This window comes from Nelumbo nucifera, chromosome 4, assembly GCF_055504915.1.
Source record: "Nelumbo nucifera cultivar China Antique chromosome 4, China Antique-T2T, whole genome shotgun sequence".
Classification (NCBI taxonomy): Eukaryota; Viridiplantae; Streptophyta; class Magnoliopsida; order Proteales; family Nelumbonaceae; genus Nelumbo; species Nelumbo nucifera.
In genome coordinates, this window is record NC_142652.1 from 50,431,534 (window position 1) to 50,446,636 (window position 15,103).

The 15,103-nt window shown below is 47.0% G+C and overlaps 29 non-coding genes and 3 pseudogenes across 29 annotated transcripts; all 32 read right to left on the reverse strand.

The window, feature by feature from the left end:
• Window positions 1–232: 232 nt before the first annotated feature.
• Window positions 233–351, reverse strand: LOC148792967 (5S ribosomal RNA). Its single transcript, XR_016072704.1, has one exon. It is a non-coding gene; the product is annotated as a 5S ribosomal RNA (ribosomal RNA).
• Window positions 352–706: 355 nt separating this feature from the next.
• LOC148792968 (5S ribosomal RNA) lies at window positions 707–825 on the reverse strand (annotated as a pseudogene).
• Window positions 826–1,178: 353 nt separating this feature from the next.
• LOC148792969 (5S ribosomal RNA) lies at window positions 1,179–1,297 on the reverse strand. The gene has a single exon (XR_016070747.1). It is a non-coding gene; the product is annotated as a 5S ribosomal RNA (ribosomal RNA).
• Window positions 1,298–1,651: 354 nt separating this feature from the next.
• On the reverse strand, window positions 1,652–1,770 carry LOC148792970 (5S ribosomal RNA). The gene has a single exon (XR_016071852.1). It is a non-coding gene; the product is annotated as a 5S ribosomal RNA (ribosomal RNA).
• A 355-nt stretch (window positions 1,771–2,125) lies between these two features.
• LOC148792971 (5S ribosomal RNA) lies at window positions 2,126–2,244 on the reverse strand. Its single transcript, XR_016070548.1, has one exon. It is a non-coding gene; the product is annotated as a 5S ribosomal RNA (ribosomal RNA).
• Window positions 2,245–2,599: 355 nt separating this feature from the next.
• LOC148792972 (5S ribosomal RNA) lies at window positions 2,600–2,718 on the reverse strand. Its single transcript, XR_016073542.1, has one exon. It is a non-coding gene; the product is annotated as a 5S ribosomal RNA (ribosomal RNA).
• A 355-nt stretch (window positions 2,719–3,073) lies between these two features.
• On the reverse strand, window positions 3,074–3,192 carry LOC148792973 (5S ribosomal RNA). The gene has a single exon (XR_016075031.1). It is a non-coding gene; the product is annotated as a 5S ribosomal RNA (ribosomal RNA).
• Window positions 3,193–3,546: 354 nt separating this feature from the next.
• Window positions 3,547–3,665, reverse strand: LOC148792974 (5S ribosomal RNA). The gene has a single exon (XR_016074604.1). It is a non-coding gene; the product is annotated as a 5S ribosomal RNA (ribosomal RNA).
• Window positions 3,666–4,019: 354 nt separating this feature from the next.
• On the reverse strand, window positions 4,020–4,138 carry LOC148792975 (5S ribosomal RNA). The gene has a single exon (XR_016074430.1). It is a non-coding gene; the product is annotated as a 5S ribosomal RNA (ribosomal RNA).
• A 354-nt stretch (window positions 4,139–4,492) lies between these two features.
• On the reverse strand, window positions 4,493–4,611 carry LOC148792976 (5S ribosomal RNA). Its single transcript, XR_016070125.1, has one exon. It is a non-coding gene; the product is annotated as a 5S ribosomal RNA (ribosomal RNA).
• A 354-nt stretch (window positions 4,612–4,965) lies between these two features.
• LOC148792977 (5S ribosomal RNA) lies at window positions 4,966–5,084 on the reverse strand. Its single transcript, XR_016072267.1, has one exon. It is a non-coding gene; the product is annotated as a 5S ribosomal RNA (ribosomal RNA).
• Window positions 5,085–5,438: 354 nt separating this feature from the next.
• Window positions 5,439–5,557, reverse strand: LOC148792978 (5S ribosomal RNA). Its single transcript, XR_016072190.1, has one exon. It is a non-coding gene; the product is annotated as a 5S ribosomal RNA (ribosomal RNA).
• Window positions 5,558–5,936: 379 nt separating this feature from the next.
• LOC148792979 (5S ribosomal RNA) lies at window positions 5,937–6,055 on the reverse strand. The gene has a single exon (XR_016070064.1). It is a non-coding gene; the product is annotated as a 5S ribosomal RNA (ribosomal RNA).
• Window positions 6,056–6,410: 355 nt separating this feature from the next.
• On the reverse strand, window positions 6,411–6,529 carry LOC148792980 (5S ribosomal RNA; annotated as a pseudogene).
• A 354-nt stretch (window positions 6,530–6,883) lies between these two features.
• Window positions 6,884–7,002, reverse strand: LOC148792981 (5S ribosomal RNA). Its single transcript, XR_016072546.1, has one exon. It is a non-coding gene; the product is annotated as a 5S ribosomal RNA (ribosomal RNA).
• A 354-nt stretch (window positions 7,003–7,356) lies between these two features.
• On the reverse strand, window positions 7,357–7,475 carry LOC148792982 (5S ribosomal RNA). The gene has a single exon (XR_016074596.1). It is a non-coding gene; the product is annotated as a 5S ribosomal RNA (ribosomal RNA).
• A 355-nt stretch (window positions 7,476–7,830) lies between these two features.
• On the reverse strand, window positions 7,831–7,949 carry LOC148792983 (5S ribosomal RNA). Its single transcript, XR_016075369.1, has one exon. It is a non-coding gene; the product is annotated as a 5S ribosomal RNA (ribosomal RNA).
• Window positions 7,950–8,303: 354 nt separating this feature from the next.
• Window positions 8,304–8,422, reverse strand: LOC148792984 (5S ribosomal RNA). Its single transcript, XR_016070775.1, has one exon. It is a non-coding gene; the product is annotated as a 5S ribosomal RNA (ribosomal RNA).
• A 355-nt stretch (window positions 8,423–8,777) lies between these two features.
• LOC148792985 (5S ribosomal RNA) lies at window positions 8,778–8,896 on the reverse strand. The gene has a single exon (XR_016068971.1). It is a non-coding gene; the product is annotated as a 5S ribosomal RNA (ribosomal RNA).
• Window positions 8,897–9,251: 355 nt separating this feature from the next.
• On the reverse strand, window positions 9,252–9,370 carry LOC148792986 (5S ribosomal RNA). Its single transcript, XR_016070022.1, has one exon. It is a non-coding gene; the product is annotated as a 5S ribosomal RNA (ribosomal RNA).
• Window positions 9,371–9,724: 354 nt separating this feature from the next.
• LOC148792987 (5S ribosomal RNA) lies at window positions 9,725–9,843 on the reverse strand. The gene has a single exon (XR_016069073.1). It is a non-coding gene; the product is annotated as a 5S ribosomal RNA (ribosomal RNA).
• Window positions 9,844–10,198: 355 nt separating this feature from the next.
• Window positions 10,199–10,317, reverse strand: LOC148792988 (5S ribosomal RNA; annotated as a pseudogene).
• Window positions 10,318–10,671: 354 nt separating this feature from the next.
• LOC148792989 (5S ribosomal RNA) lies at window positions 10,672–10,790 on the reverse strand. Its single transcript, XR_016071184.1, has one exon. It is a non-coding gene; the product is annotated as a 5S ribosomal RNA (ribosomal RNA).
• Window positions 10,791–11,144: 354 nt separating this feature from the next.
• Window positions 11,145–11,263, reverse strand: LOC148792990 (5S ribosomal RNA). The gene has a single exon (XR_016074597.1). It is a non-coding gene; the product is annotated as a 5S ribosomal RNA (ribosomal RNA).
• Window positions 11,264–11,616: 353 nt separating this feature from the next.
• LOC148792991 (5S ribosomal RNA) lies at window positions 11,617–11,735 on the reverse strand. The gene has a single exon (XR_016075370.1). It is a non-coding gene; the product is annotated as a 5S ribosomal RNA (ribosomal RNA).
• Window positions 11,736–12,089: 354 nt separating this feature from the next.
• LOC148792992 (5S ribosomal RNA) lies at window positions 12,090–12,208 on the reverse strand. The gene has a single exon (XR_016068923.1). It is a non-coding gene; the product is annotated as a 5S ribosomal RNA (ribosomal RNA).
• Window positions 12,209–12,563: 355 nt separating this feature from the next.
• Window positions 12,564–12,682, reverse strand: LOC148792993 (5S ribosomal RNA). Its single transcript, XR_016075371.1, has one exon. It is a non-coding gene; the product is annotated as a 5S ribosomal RNA (ribosomal RNA).
• A 355-nt stretch (window positions 12,683–13,037) lies between these two features.
• Window positions 13,038–13,156, reverse strand: LOC148792994 (5S ribosomal RNA). The gene has a single exon (XR_016072006.1). It is a non-coding gene; the product is annotated as a 5S ribosomal RNA (ribosomal RNA).
• A 354-nt stretch (window positions 13,157–13,510) lies between these two features.
• On the reverse strand, window positions 13,511–13,629 carry LOC148792995 (5S ribosomal RNA). The gene has a single exon (XR_016070776.1). It is a non-coding gene; the product is annotated as a 5S ribosomal RNA (ribosomal RNA).
• A 355-nt stretch (window positions 13,630–13,984) lies between these two features.
• Window positions 13,985–14,103, reverse strand: LOC148792996 (5S ribosomal RNA). Its single transcript, XR_016068982.1, has one exon. It is a non-coding gene; the product is annotated as a 5S ribosomal RNA (ribosomal RNA).
• A 354-nt stretch (window positions 14,104–14,457) lies between these two features.
• LOC148792997 (5S ribosomal RNA) lies at window positions 14,458–14,576 on the reverse strand. Its single transcript, XR_016074598.1, has one exon. It is a non-coding gene; the product is annotated as a 5S ribosomal RNA (ribosomal RNA).
• Window positions 14,577–14,931: 355 nt separating this feature from the next.
• LOC148792998 (5S ribosomal RNA) lies at window positions 14,932–15,050 on the reverse strand. Its single transcript, XR_016075372.1, has one exon. It is a non-coding gene; the product is annotated as a 5S ribosomal RNA (ribosomal RNA).
• Window positions 15,051–15,103: the final 53 nt, after the last annotated feature.

Genomic DNA, 15,103 nt, shown 5'->3' on the forward strand with positions numbered 1-15,103 from the left:
TGCATTAGTGCTGGTCTGATGGGATCTGCCGCACCACCGGATAGATGCAATACTATCGCGGGGCCCACAATGCAAGACGAATGCCGAATGCCCGGTTCTTAAACCGTTCCCATTCAGTAATGACGATCATCCCGCAAGTGGTCCGAGTATCCGACGCGTTGTTTCCAGTTGTCTCGCCGAAACAACAAATGGAATTTGCAAATACAAATCAAAATAAAATATTAATAAAATTGGGGTGCAATACGAGGACTTCCCAGGAGGTCATCCATCCTAGTACTACTCTCGCCCAAGCACGCTTAACTTCGGAGTTCTGATGGGATCCGGTGCATTAGTGCTAGTATGATCGCACCCGTTTAATTCATGCTCGCTTAGATCTTTATGCACTATCTTGCTCCCCTCCATTAATTGTTTTAGACTTGAAAAAAGTGTGTATGCAGCCTTCCTCCCTTGGTAACCGTGCACAAGCTCCTACGTGAGCGGAGTGTTTGTTTTTCAGATTTGCTGCCCCACCGGATAAATGCAATACTGTCGCGGGGCCCACAATGCACGACGAATGCCAAAAGCCGAGTTTTTGCACGGTTCCCATTCAGTAATGACGATCGTGCCGCAAATGGTCCGAGTATCCGGCGCGTTGTTTGCGTTTGTCTCGCCGAAACGACAAATGGAATTTGCAAATAGGATATCGAAATAAAATATTAATAAAATTGGGGTGCAACACGAGGACTTCCAAGGAGGTCACCCATCCTAGTACTACTCTCGCCCAAGCACACTTAACTTCAGAGTTCTGTTGGGATCCGGTGCATTAGTGCTGGTCTGATCGCACCCGTTTAATTCATGCTCGCTTAGATCTTTATGCACTATCTTCTCCCCTCCATTAATTGTTTTAGACTTGAAAAAACTGTGTATGCAGCCTTCCTCTCTTGGTAAACGTGCACAAGCTCCTACGTGAGCGGAGTGTTTGCTTTTCAGATCTGCCGCACCCCCGGATAGATGCAATACTATCGCGGGGCCCACAATGCACGATGAATGCCAAAAGCCCGGTTTTTTCACGGTTCCCATTCAGTAATGACGATCGTGCGGCAAATGGTCCGAGCATCCGGCACGTTGTTTGCGTTTGTCTGGCCGAAACGACAAATGGAATTTGCAAATACGATATCGAAATAAAATATTAATAAAATTGGGTGCAACACAAGGACTTCCCAGGAGGTCACCCATCCTAGTACTACTCTCGCCCAAGCACACTTAACTTCGGAGTTCTGATGGGATCCGATGCATTAGTGCTGGTCTGATCGCAACCGTTTAATTCATGCTCGCTTAGATCTTTATGCACTATCTTGCTCCCCTCCATTAATTGTTTTAGACTTGAAAAAAGTGTGTATGCAGCCTTCCTCCCTTGGTAACCGTGCACAGGCTCCTACGTGAGCGGTGTGTTTGCTTTTCAGATCTGCCGCACCACCGGATAGATGCAATAATATCGCGGGGCCCACAATGCAAGACGAATGCCGAAAGCCCGGTTCTTGCACCGTTCCCATTCAGTAATGACGATCGTCCCGCAAGTGGTCCGAGTATCCGACGCGTTGTTTCCAGTTGTCTCGCCGAAACAACAAATGGACTTTGCAAATACAAATCAAAATAAAATATTAATAAAATTGGGGTGCAATACGAGGACTTCCCAGGAGGTCATCCATCCAAGTACTACTCTCGCCCAAGCACGCTTAACTTCGGAGATCTGATGGGATCCGGTGCATTAGTGCTGGTATGATCGCACCCGTTTAATTCATGCTCGCTTAGATCTTTATCCACTATCTTGCTCCCCTCCATTAATTGTTTTAGACTTGAAAAAAGTGTGTATGCAGCCTTCCTCCATTGGTAGCCGTGCACAAGCTCCTACGTGAGCGGAGTGTTTGCTTTTCAGATCTGCCGCACCACCGGATAAATGCAATACTATCGCGGGGCCCACAATGCACGACGAATGCCAAAAGCCGAGTTTTTGCACGGTTCCCATTCAGTAATGACGATCGTGCCGCAAATGGTCCGAGTATCCGGCGCGTTGTTTGCGTTTGCCTCGCCGAAACGACAAATGGAATTTGCAAATAGGATATCGAAATAAAATATTAATAAAATTAGGGTGCAACAAGAGGACTTCCCAAGAGGTCACCGATCCTAGTACTACTCTCGCCCAAGCACACTTAACTTCGGAGTTCTGATGGGATCCGGTGCATTAGTGCTGGTATGATCGCACCCGTTTAATTCATGCTCGCTTAGATCTTTATGCACTATCTTGCTCCCCTCCATTAATTGTTTTAGACTTGAAAAAAGTGTGTATGGAGCCTTCCTCCCTTGGTAACCGTGCACAAGCTCCTACGTGAGAAGAGTGTTTGCTTTTCAGATCTGCCGCACCACCGGATAAATGCAATAGTATCATGGGGCCCACAATGCAAGACGAATGCCAAAAGCCGAGTTCTTGCACGGTTCCCATTCAGTAATGACGATCGTGCCGCAAATGGTCCGAGTATCCGGCGCGTTGTTTGCGTTTGTCTCGCCGAAACGACAAATGGAATTTGCAAATAGGATATCGAAATAAAATATTAATAAAATTGGGGTGCAACACGAGGACTTCCTAGGAGGTCAACCATCCTAGTACTAATCTCGCCCAAGCACGCTTAACTTCGGAGTTCTGATGGGATCCGGTGCATTAGTGCTGGTATGATCGCACCCGTTTAATTCATGCTCGCTTAGATCTTTATGCACTATCTTGCTGCCCTCCATTAATTGTTTTAGATTCGAAAAAACTGTGTATGCAGCCTTCCTCCCTTGGTAACCGTGCACAAGCTCCTACGTGAGCGGAGTGTTTGTTTTTCAGATCTGCCGCACCTCCGGATAGATGCAATACTATCACGGGGCCCACAATGCATGACGAATGCCGAAATCCCGGTTCTTGCATCGTTGCCATTCAGTAATGACGATCGTGCCGCAAATGGTCCGAGTATCCGGCGCGTTGTTTGCGTTTGTCTCGCCGAAATGACAAATGGAATTTGCAATTACGATATCGAAATAAAATATAAATAAAATTAGGGTGCAACACGTGGACTTCCCAGGAGGTCACCCATCCTAGTACTCCTCTCGCCCAAGCACACTTAACTTCGGAGTTCTGATGGGATCCGGGGCAATTGTGCTGGTAAGATCGCACCCGTTTAATTCATGCTCGCTTAGATCTTTATGCACTTTCTTGCCCCCCTCCATTAATTGTTTTAGACTTGAAAAAAGTGTGTATGCAGCCTTCCTCCCTTGGTAACCGTGCACAAGCTCCTACGTGAGCGGAGTGTTTGTTTTTCAGATCTGCCGCACCTCCGGATAGATGCAATACTATCACGGGGCCCACAATGCATGACGAATGCCGAAATCCCGGTTCATGCATCGTTGCCATTCAGTAATGACGATCGTGCCGCAAATGGTCCGAGTATCCGACGCGTTGTTTCCAGTTGTCTCGCCGAAACAACAAATGGAATTTGCAAATACAAATCAAAATAAAATATTAATAAAATTGGGGTGCAACACGAGGACTTCCCAGGAGGTCACCCATTCTAGTACTACTCTCGCCCAAGCACACTTAACTTCTGAGTTCTGATGGGATCCGGTGCATTAGTGCTGGTATGATCGCACCCGTTTAGTTCATGCTCGCTTAGATCTTTATGCACACTCTTGATCCCCTCCATTAATTGTTTTAGACTTGAAAAAAGTGTGTATGCAGCCTTCCTCCCTTGGTAACCGTGCACAAGCTCCTACGTGAGCGGTGTGTTTGCTTTTCAGATTTGCCGCACCCCCGGATAGATGCAATACTATCGCGGGGCCCACAATGCAAGACGAATGCCAAAAGCCCGGTTCTTGCACCGTTCCCATTCAGTAATGACAATCGTCCCGCAAGTGGTCCGAGTATCCGACAGGTTATTTCCAGTTGTCTCGCTGAAACAACAAATGGAATTTGCAAACACAAATCAAAATAAAATATTAATAAAATTGGCGTGCAACACGAGGACTTCACAGGAGGTCACCCATCTTAGTACTACTCTCGCCCAAGCACGCTTAACTTCGGAGTTCTGATGGGATCCGGTGCATTAGTGCTGGTATGATCACACCCGTTTAATTCATGCTTGCTTAGATCTTTCTGCACTATCTTGCTCGCCTCCATTAATTGTTTTAGATTTGAAAAAACTGTGTATGCAGCCTTCCTACCTTGGTAACCGTGCACAAGCTCCTACGGGAGCAGAGTGTTTGCTTTTCAGATCTACCGCACCCCCGGATAGATGCAATACTATCGCGGGGCACACAATGCACGACGAATGCCAAAAGCCCGGTTTTTGCACGGTTCCCATTCAGTAATGACGATCGTCCCGCAAGTGGTCCGAGTATCCGACGCGTTGATTCCAGTTGTCCCGCCGAAACAACAAATGGAATTTGCAAATACAAATCAAAATAAAATATTAACAAAATTGGGGTGCAACACGAGGACTTCCAAGGAGGTCACCCATCCTAGTACTACTCTCGCCCAAGCACGCTTAACTTCGGAGTTCTGATGGGATCCAGTGCATTAGTGCTGGTATGATCTCACCCGTTTAATTCATGCTCGCTTAGAACTTTGTGCACTATTTTGCCCCACTCCATTAATTGTTTTAGACTTGAAAAAAGTGTGTATGCAGACTTCCTCCCTTGGTAACCGTGCACATGCTCCTACGTGAGCGGAGTGTTTGCTTTTCTGATCTGCCGCACCTCCGGATAGATGCAATACTATCGCGCGGCCCACAATGCATGACGAATGCCGAAATCCCGGTTCTTGCATCGCTGCCATTCAGTAATGACGATCGTGCCGCAAATGGTCCGAGTATCCGACGCGTTGTTTCCAGTTGTATCGCCGAAACAACAAATGGAATTTGCAAATACAAATCAAAATAAAATATTAATAAAATTGGGGTGCAACACGAGGACTTCCCAGGAGGTCACCCATTCTAGTACTACTCTCGCCCAAGCACACTTAACTTCGGAGTTCTGATGGGATCCGGTGCATTAGTGCTGGTATGATCACACCCGTTTAATTCATGCTCGCTTAGATCTTTATGCACTATCTTGCTCCACTCCATTAATTGTTTTAGACTTGAAAAAAGTGTGTATGCAGCCTTCCTCCCTCGGTAACCGTGCACAAGCTCCTACGTGAGCGGTGTGTTTGCTTTTCAGATCTGCCGCACCCCCGGATAGATGCAATACTATCGCGGGGCCCACAATGCAAGACGAATGCCGAAAGCCCGGTTCTTGCACCGTTCCCATTCATTAATGACGATCGTCCCGCAAGTGGTCCGAGTATCCGACGCGTTATTTCCAGTTATCTCGCTGAAACAACTAATGGAATTTGCAAATACAAATCAAAATAAAATATTAATAAAATTGGGGTGCAACACGAGGACTTCCCAGGAGGTCACCCATCCTACTACTACTCTCGCCCAAGCACGCTTAATTTCGGAGTTCTGATGGGATCCGGTACATTAGTGCTGGTATGATCGCACCCGTTTAATTCATGCTCGCTTAGATCTTTATGCACTATCTTGCTCCCCTCCATTAATTGTATCTTGCTCCCCTCCATTAATTGTTTTAGACTTGAAAAAACTGTGTATGCAGCCTTCCTCCCTTGGTAACCGTGCACAAGCTCCTACGTGAGCAGAGTGTTTGCTTTTCAGATCTGCCGCACCCCCGGATAGATGCAATACTATCGCGGGGCCCACAATGCACGACGAATGCCAAAAGCCCGGTTTTTGCACGGTTCCCATTCAGTAATGACGATCGTGCCGCAAATGGTCCGAGTATCCGGCGTGTTGTTTGCGTTAGTCTCGCCGAAACGACAAATGGAATTTGCAAATACGATATCGAAATAAAATATTAATAAAATTGGGGTGCAACACGAGGACTTCCCAAGAGGTCACCCTTCCTATTATTAATCTCGCCCAAGCACGCTTAACTTCGGAGTTCTGATGGGATCCGGTGCATTAGTGCTGGTATGATCGCACCCGTTTAATTCATGCTCGCTTAGATCTTTATGCACTATCTTGCTCCCCTCCACTAATTGTTTTAGACTTGAAAAAAGTGTGTATGCAGCCTTCCTCCATTGGTAACCGTGCACAAGCTCCTACGTGAGCGGAGTGTTTGCTTTTCAGATCTGCCGCACCACCGGATAAATGCAATACTATCGCGGGGCCCACAATGCACGACGAATGCCAAAAGCCGTGTTCTTGCACGGTTCCCATTCAGAAATGACGATCGTGCCGCAAATGGTCCGAGTATCCGGCGCGTTGTTTGCGTTTGTCTCGCCGAAACGATAAGTGGAATTTGCAATTACGATATCGAAATAAAATATTAATAAAATTGGGGTGCAACACGTGGACTTCCCAGGAGGTCACCCATCCTACTACTCCTCTCGCCCAAGCACACTTAACTTCGGAGTTCTGATGGGATCCCGTGCAATAGTGATGGTATGATCACACCCGTTTAATTCATGCTCGCTTAGATCTTTATGCACTATCTTGCTCCCCTCCATTAATTGTTTTAGATTTGAAAAAAGTGTGTATGCAGCCTTCCTCCCTTGGTAACCATGCACAAGCTCCTACGTGAGCGGAGTGTTTGTTTTTCAGATCTGCCGCACCTCCGGATAGATGCAATACTATCGCGGGGCCCACAATGCATGACGAATGCCGAAAGCCCGGTTCTTGCATCGTTGCCATTCAGTAATGACGATCGTGCCGCAAATGGTCCGAGTATCCGACGCGTTGTTTCCAGTTGTCTCGCCGAAACAACAAATGGAATTTGCAAATACAAATCAAAATAAAATATTAATAAAATTGGGGTGCAACACGAGGTCTTCCCAGGAGGTCACCCATTCTAGTACTACTCTCGCCCAAGCACACTTAACTTCGGAGTTCTGATGGGATCCGGTGCATTAGTGCTAGTATGATCGCACCCGTTTAATTCATGCTCGCTTAGATCTTTATGCACCATCTTGCTCCCCTCCATTAATTGTTTTAGACTTGAAAAAACTGTTTATGCAGCCTTCCTCCCTTGGTAACCGTGCACAAGCTCCTACGTGAGCGGAGTGTTTGCTTTTCAGATCTGCCGCACCTACGGATAGATGCAATACTATCGCGGGGCCCACAATGCATGACGAATGCCGAAAGCCCGGTTCTTGCATCGTTCCCATTCAGTAATGACGATCGTCCCGCAAGTGGTCCGAGTATCCGACGCGTTGTTTCCAGTTGTCCCGCCGAAACAACAAATGGAATTTGCAAATACAAATCAAAATAAAATATTAATAAAATTGGGGTGCAACACGAGGACTTCCAAGGAGGCAACCCATCCTAGTACTACTCTCGCCCAAGCACGCTTAACTTCGGAGTTCTGATGGGATCCGGTGCATTAGTGCTGGTATGATCGCACCCGTTTAATTCATGCTCGCTTAGATCTTTATGCACTATTTTACTCCCCTCCATTAATTGTTTTAGACTTGAAAAAACTGTGTATGCAGCCTTCCTCCCTTGGTAACCGTGCACAAGCTCCTACGTGAGCAGAGTGTTTGCTTCTCAGATTTGCCGCACCCCCGGATAGATGCAATACTATCGCGGGGCCCACAATGCACGACGAATGCCAAAAGCCCGGTTTTTGCACGGTTCCCATTCAGTAATGACGATCGTGCCGCAAATGGTCTGAGTATCCGGCGCGTTGTTTGTGTTTGTCTCGCCGGAACAACAAATGGAATTTGCAAATACGATATCGAAATAAAATATTAGTAAAATTGGGGTGCAACACGAGGACATCCCAGGAGGTCACCCATCCTAGTACTACCCTCGCCCAAGAACACTTAACTTCGGAGTTCTGATGGGATCCGGTGCATTAGTGCTGGTATGATCGCACCCGTTTAATTCATGCTCGCTTAGATCTTTATGCACTATCTTGCTCCCCTCCATTAATTGTTTTAGATTTGAAAAAAGTGTGTATGCAGCCTTCCTCCCTTGGTAACCGTGCACAAGCTCCTACGAGAGCAGAGTGTTTGTTTTTCAGATCTGCCGCACCTCCGGATAGATGCAATAGTATCGCGGGGCCCACAATGCATGACGAATGCCTAAAGCCCGGTTCTTTCGTCGCTCTGATTCAGTAATGACGATCGTCCCGCAAGTGGTCCGAGTATCCGACGCGTTGTTTCCAGTGGTCCCGCCGAAACAACAAATGGAATTTGCAAATAGAAATCAAAATAAAATATTAATAAAATTGGGGTGCAACACGAGGACTTCCAAGGAGGTAACCCATCCTAGTACTACTCTCGCCCAAGCACGCTTTACTTCGGAGTTCTGATGGGATCCGGTGCATTAGTGCTGGTCCGATCGCACCCGTTTAATTCATGCTCGCTTAGATCTTTATGCACTATCTTGCTCCCCTCCATTAATTGTTTTAGACTTGAAAAAACTGTGTATGCAGCCTTCCTCCCTTGGTAACCGTGCACAAGCTCCTACGTGAGCAGAGTGTTTGCTCCTCAGATCTGCCGCACCCCCGGATAGATGCAATACTATCGCGGGGCCCACAATGCATGACGAATGCCAAAAGCCCGGTTTTTGCACGGTTCCCATTCAGTAATGACGATCGTGCGGCAAATGGTCCGAGTATCCGGCGCGATGATTGCGTTTGTCTCGCCGAAACGACAAATGGAATTTGCAAATACGATATCGAAATAAAATATTAATAAAATTGGGGTGCAACACGAGGACTTCCCAAGAGGTCACCCATCCCAGTACTACTCTCGCCCAAGCACGCTTAACTTCGGAGTTCTGATGGGATCCGGTGCATTAGTGCTGGTATGATCGCACCCGTTTAATTCATGCTCGCTTAGATCTTTATGCACTATCCTGCTCCCCTCCACTAATTGTTTTAGACTTGAAAAAAGTGTGTATGCAGCCTTCCTCCCTTGGTAACCATGCACAAGCTCCTACGTGAGCGGAGTGTTTGCTTTTCAGATCTGCCGCACCACCGGATAAATGCAATACTATCGCGGGGCCCACAATGCACGACAAATGCCAAAAGCCGAGTTCTTGCACGGTTCCCATTCAGTAATGACGATCGTGCCGCAAATGGTCCGAGTATCCGGCGCGTTGTTTGCGTTTGTCTCGCTGAAACGACAAATTGAATTTGCAAATAGGATATCGAAATAAAATATTAATAAAATTGGGGTGCAACACGAGGACTTCCCAGGAGGTCACCCATCCTAGTACTACTCTCGCCCAAGCACCCTTAACTTCGGAGTTCTGATGGGATCCGGTGCATTAGTGCTGGTATGATCTTACCCGTTACTTCATGCTCCCTTAGATCTTTATGCACTATCTTGCACCCCTCCATTAATTGTTTTAGACTTGAAAAAAGTGTGTATGGAGCCTTCCTCCCTTGGTAACCGTGCAAAAGCTCCTACGTGAGCGGAGTGTTTGTTTTTCCGATCTGCCGCACCACCAGATAAATGCAATTCTATCGCGGGGCCCACAATGCACGACGAATGCGAAAAGCCGAGTTCTTGCATGGTTCCCATTCAGTAATGACGATCGTGCCGCAAATGGTCCGAGTATCCGGCGCGTTGTTTGCGTTTGTCTCGCCGAAACGACAAATGGAATTTGCAAATAGGATATCGAAATAAAATATTAATAAAATTGGGGTGCAACCCGAGGACTTCCCAGGAGGTTAACCATGCTAGTACTAATCTCGCCCAAGCACGCTTAACTTCGGAGTTCTGATGGGATCCGGTGCATTAGTGCTGGTATGATCGCACCCGTTTAATTCATGCTCGCTTAGATCTTTATGCACTATCTTGCTCCCCTCCATTAATTGTTTTAGATTTGAAAAAACTGTGTATGCAGCCTTCCTCCATTGGTAACCGTGCACAAGCTCCTACGTGAGCGGAGTGTTTGCTTTTCAGATCTGCCGCACCACCGGATAAATGCAATACTATCGCGGGGCCCACAATGCACGACGAATGCCAAAAGCCGTGTTCTTGCACGGTTCCCATTCAGAAATGACGATCGTGCCGCAAATGGTCCGAGTATCCGGCGCGTTGTTTGCGTTTGTCTCGCCGAAACGATAAATGGAATTTGCAATTAAGATATCGAAATAAAATATTAATAAAATTGGGGTGCAACACGTGGACTCCCCAGGAGGTCACCCATCCTACTACTCCTCTCGCCCAAGCACACTTAACTTCGGAGTTCTGATGGGATCCCGTGCAATAGTGATGGTATGATCACACCCGTTTAATTCATGCTCGCTTAGATCTTTATGCACTATCTTGCTCCCCTCCATTAATTGTTTTAGATTTGAAAAAATTGTGTATGCAGCCTTCCTCCCTTGGTAACCATGCACAAGCTCCTACGTGAGCGGAGTGTTTGTTTTTCAGATCTGCCGCACCTCCGGATAGATGCAATACTATCGCGGGGCCCACAATGCATGACGAATGCCGAAAGCCCGGTTCTTGCATCGTTGCCATTCAGTAATGACGATCGTGCCGCAAATGGTCCGAGTATCCGACGCGTTGTTTCCAGTTGTCTCGCCGAAACAACAAATGGAATTTGCAAATACAAATCAAAATAAAATATTAATAAAATTGGGGTGCAACACGAGGTCTTCCCAGGAGGTCACCCATTCTAGTACTACTCTCGCCCAAGCACACTTAACTTCGGAGTTCTGATGGGATCCGGTGCATTAGTGCTGGTATGATCGCACCCGTTTAATTCATGCTCGCTTAGATCTTTATGCACCATCTTGCTCCCCTCCATTAATTGTTTTAGACTTGAAAAAACTGTTTATGCAGCCTTCCTCCCTTGGTAACCGTGCACAAGCTCCTACGTGAGCGGAGTGTTTGCTTTTCAGATCTGCCGCACCTACGGATAGATGCAATACTATCGCGGGGCCCACAATGCATGACGAATGCCGAAAGCCCGGTTCTTGCATCGTTCCCATTCAGTAATGACGATCGTCCCGCAAGTGGTCCGAGTATCCGACGCGTTGTTTCCAGTTGTCCCGCCGAAACAACAAATGGAATTTGCAAATACAAATCAAAATAAAATATTAATAAAATTGGGGTGCAACACGAGGACTTCCAAGGAGGCAACCCATCCTAGTACTACTCTCGCCCAAGCACGCTTAACTTCGGAGTTCTGATGGGATCCGGTGCATTAGTGCTGGTATGATCGCACCCGTTTAATTCATGCTCGCTTAGATCTTTATGCACTATTTTGCTCCCCTCCATTAATTGTTTGACTTGAAAAAACTGTGTATGCAGCCTTCCTCCCTTGGTAACCGTGCACAAGCTCCTACGTGAGCAGAGTGTTTGCTTCTCAGATTTGCCGCACCCCCGGATAGATGCAATACTATCGTGGGGCCCACAATGCACGACGAATGCCAAAAGCCCGGTTTTTGCACGGTTCCCATTCAGTAATGACGATCGTGCCGCAAATGGTCTGAGTATCCGGCGCGTTGTTTGTGTTTGTCTCGCCGGAACAACAAATGGAATTTGCAAATACGATATCGAAATAAAATATTAGTAAAATTGGGGTGCAACACGAGGACATCCCAGGAGGTCACCCATCCTAGTACTACCCTCGCCCAAGAACACTTAACTTCGGAGTTCTGATGGGATCCGGTGCATTAGTGCTGGTATGATCGCACCCGTTTAATTCATGCTCGCTTAGATCTTTATGCACTATCTTGCTCCCCTCCATTAATTGTTTTAGATTTGAAAAAAGTGTGTTTGCAGCCTTCCTCCCTTGGTAACCGTGCACAAGCTCCTACGAGAGCAGAGTGTTTGTTTTTCAGATCTGCCGCACCCCCGGATAGATGCAATACTATCGCGGGGCCCACAATGCCCGACGAATGCCAAAAGCCGAGTTCTTGCACGGTTCCCATTCAGTAATGACGATCGTGCCTCAAATGGTCCGAGTATCCGACGCGGTGTTTCCAGTTGTCCCGCCGAAACAACAAATGGAATTTGCAAATACAAATCAAAATAAAATATTAATAAAATTGGGGTGCAACACGAGGACTTCCAAGGAGGCAACCCATCCTAGTACTACTCTCGCCCAAGCACGCTTAACTTCAGAGTTCTGATGGGATCCGGTGCATTAGTGCTGGTATGATCGCACCCGTTTAATTCATGCTCGCTTAGATCTTTATGCACTATTTTGCTCCCCTCCATTAATTGTTTTAGACTTGAAAAAACTGTGTATGCAGCCTTCCTCCCTTGGTAACCGTGCACAAGCTCCTACGTGAGCAGAGTGTTTGCTTCTCAGATTTGCCGCACCCCCGGATAGATGCAATACTATCGCGGGGCCCACAATGCACGACGAATGCCAAAAGCCCGGTTTTTGCACGGTTCCCATTCAGTAATGACGATCGTGCCGCAAATGGTCTGAGTATCCGGCGCGTTGTTTGTGTTTGTCTCGCCGGAACAACAAATGGAATTTGCAAATACGATATCGAAATAAAATATTAGTAAAATTGGGGTGCAACACGAGGACATCCCAGGAGGTCACCCATCCTAGTACTACCCTCGCCCAAGAACACTTAACTTCGGAGTTCTGATGGGATCCGGTGCATTAGTGCTGGTATGATCGCACCCGTTTAATTCATGCTCGCTTAGATCTTTATGCACTATCTTGCTCCCCTCCATTAATTGTTTTAGATTTGAAAAAAGTGTGTATGCAGCCTTCCTCCCTTGGTAACCGTGCACAAGCTCCTACGAGAGCAGAGTGTTTGTTTTTCAGATCTGCCGCACCCCCGGATAGATGCAATACTATCGCGGGGCCCACAATGCCCGACGAATGCCAAAAGCCCGGCTTTTGAACGGTTCCCATTCAGTAATGACGATCGTGCCGCAAATGGTCCGAGTATCCGGCGCGTTGTTTGCGTTTGTCTCGCCGAAACGACAAATGGAATTTGCAAATAGGATATCGAAATAAAATATTAATAAAAATGGGGTGCAACACGAGGACTTCCCAGAAGGTCACCCATCCTAGTACTACTCTCGCCCAAGCACACTTAACTTCGGAGTTCTGATGGGATCCGGTGCATTAGTGCTGGTATGATCACACCCGTTTAATTCATGCTCGCTTAGATCTTTATGCACTATCTTGCTCCCCTCCATTAATTGTTTTAGACTTGAAAAAACTGTGTATGCAGCCTTCCTCCCTTGGTAACCATGCACAAGCTCCTACGTGAGCGGAGTGTTTGCTTTTCAGATATGCCGCACCTCCGGATAGATGCAATAGTATCGCGGGGCCCACAATGCATGACGAATGCCTAAAGCCCGGTTCTTTCGTCGCTCTGATTCAGTAATGACGATCGTCCCGCAAGTGGTCCGAGTATCCGACGCGTTGTTTCCAGTGGTCCCGCCGAAACAACAAATGGAATTTGCAAATAGAAATCAAAATAAAATATTAATAAAATTGGGGTGCAACACGAGGACTTCCAAGGAGGTAACCCATCCTAGTACTACTCTCGCCCAAGCACGCTTTACTTCGGAGTTCTGATGGGATCCGGTGCATTAGTGCTGGTCCGATCGCACCCGTTTAATTCATGCTCGCTTAGATCTTTATGCACTATCTTGCTCCCCTCCATTAATTGTTTTAGACTTGAAAAAACTGTGTATGCAGCCTTCCTCCCTTGGTAACCGTGCACAAGCTCCTACGTGAGCAGAGTGTTTGCTCCTCAGATCTGCCGCACCCCCGGATAGATGCAATACTATCGCGGGGCCCACAATGCATGACGAATGCCAAAAGCCCGGTTTTTGCACGGTTCCCATTCAGTAATGACGATCGTGTGGCAAATGGTCCGAGTATCCGGCGCGATGATTGCGTTTGTCTCGCCGAAACGACAAATGGAATTTGCAAATACGATATCGAAATAAAATATTAATAAAATTGGGGTGCAACACGAGGACTTCCCAAGAGGTCACCCATCCCAGTACTACTCTCGCCCAAGCACGCTTAACTTCGGAGTTCTGATGGGATCCGGTGCATTAGTGCTGGTATGATCGCACCCGTTTAATTCATGCTCGCTTAGATCTTTATGCACTATCTTGCTCCCCTCCACTAATTGTTTTAGACTTGAAAAAAGTGTGTATGCAGCCTTCCTCCCTTGGTAACCATGCACAAGCTCCTACGTGAGCGGAGTGTTTGCTTTTCAGATCTGCCGCACCACCGGATAAATGCAATACTATCGCGGGGCCCACAATGCACGACAAATGCCAAAAGCCGAGTTCTTGCACGGTTCCCATTCAGTAATGACGATCGTGCCTCAAATGGTCCGAGTATCCGACGCGGTGTTTCCAGTTGTCCCGCCGAAACAACAAATGGAATTTGCAAATACAAATCAAAATAAAATATTAATAAAATTGGGGTGCAACACGAGGACTTCCAAGGAGGCAACCCATCCTAGTACTACTCTCGCCCAAGCACGCTTAACTTCGGAGTTCTGATGGGATCCGGTGCATTAGTGCTGGTATGATCGCACCCGTTTAATTCATGCTCGCTTAGATCTTTATGCACTATTTTGCTCCCCTCCATTAATTGTTTTAGACTTGAAAAAACTTTGTATGCAGCCTTCCTCCCTTGGTAACCGTGCACAAGCTCCTACGTGAGCAGAGTGTTTGCTTCTCAGATTTGCCGCACCCCCGGATAGATGCAATACTATCGCGGGGCCCACAATGCACGACGAATGCCAAAAGCCCGGTTTTTGCACGGTTCCCATTCAGTAATGACGATCGTGCCGCAAATGGTCTGAGTATCCAGCGCGTTGTTTGTGTTTGTCTCGCCGGAACAACAAATGGAATTTGCAAATACGATATCGAAATAAAATATTAGTAAAATTGGGGTGCAACACGAGGACATCCCAGGAGGTCACCCATCCTAGTACTACCCTCGCCCAAGAACACTTAACTTCGGAGTTCTGATGGGATCCGGTGCATTAGTGCTGGTATGATCGCACCCGTTTAATTCATGCTCGCTTAGATCTTTATGCACTATCTTGCTCCCCTCCATTA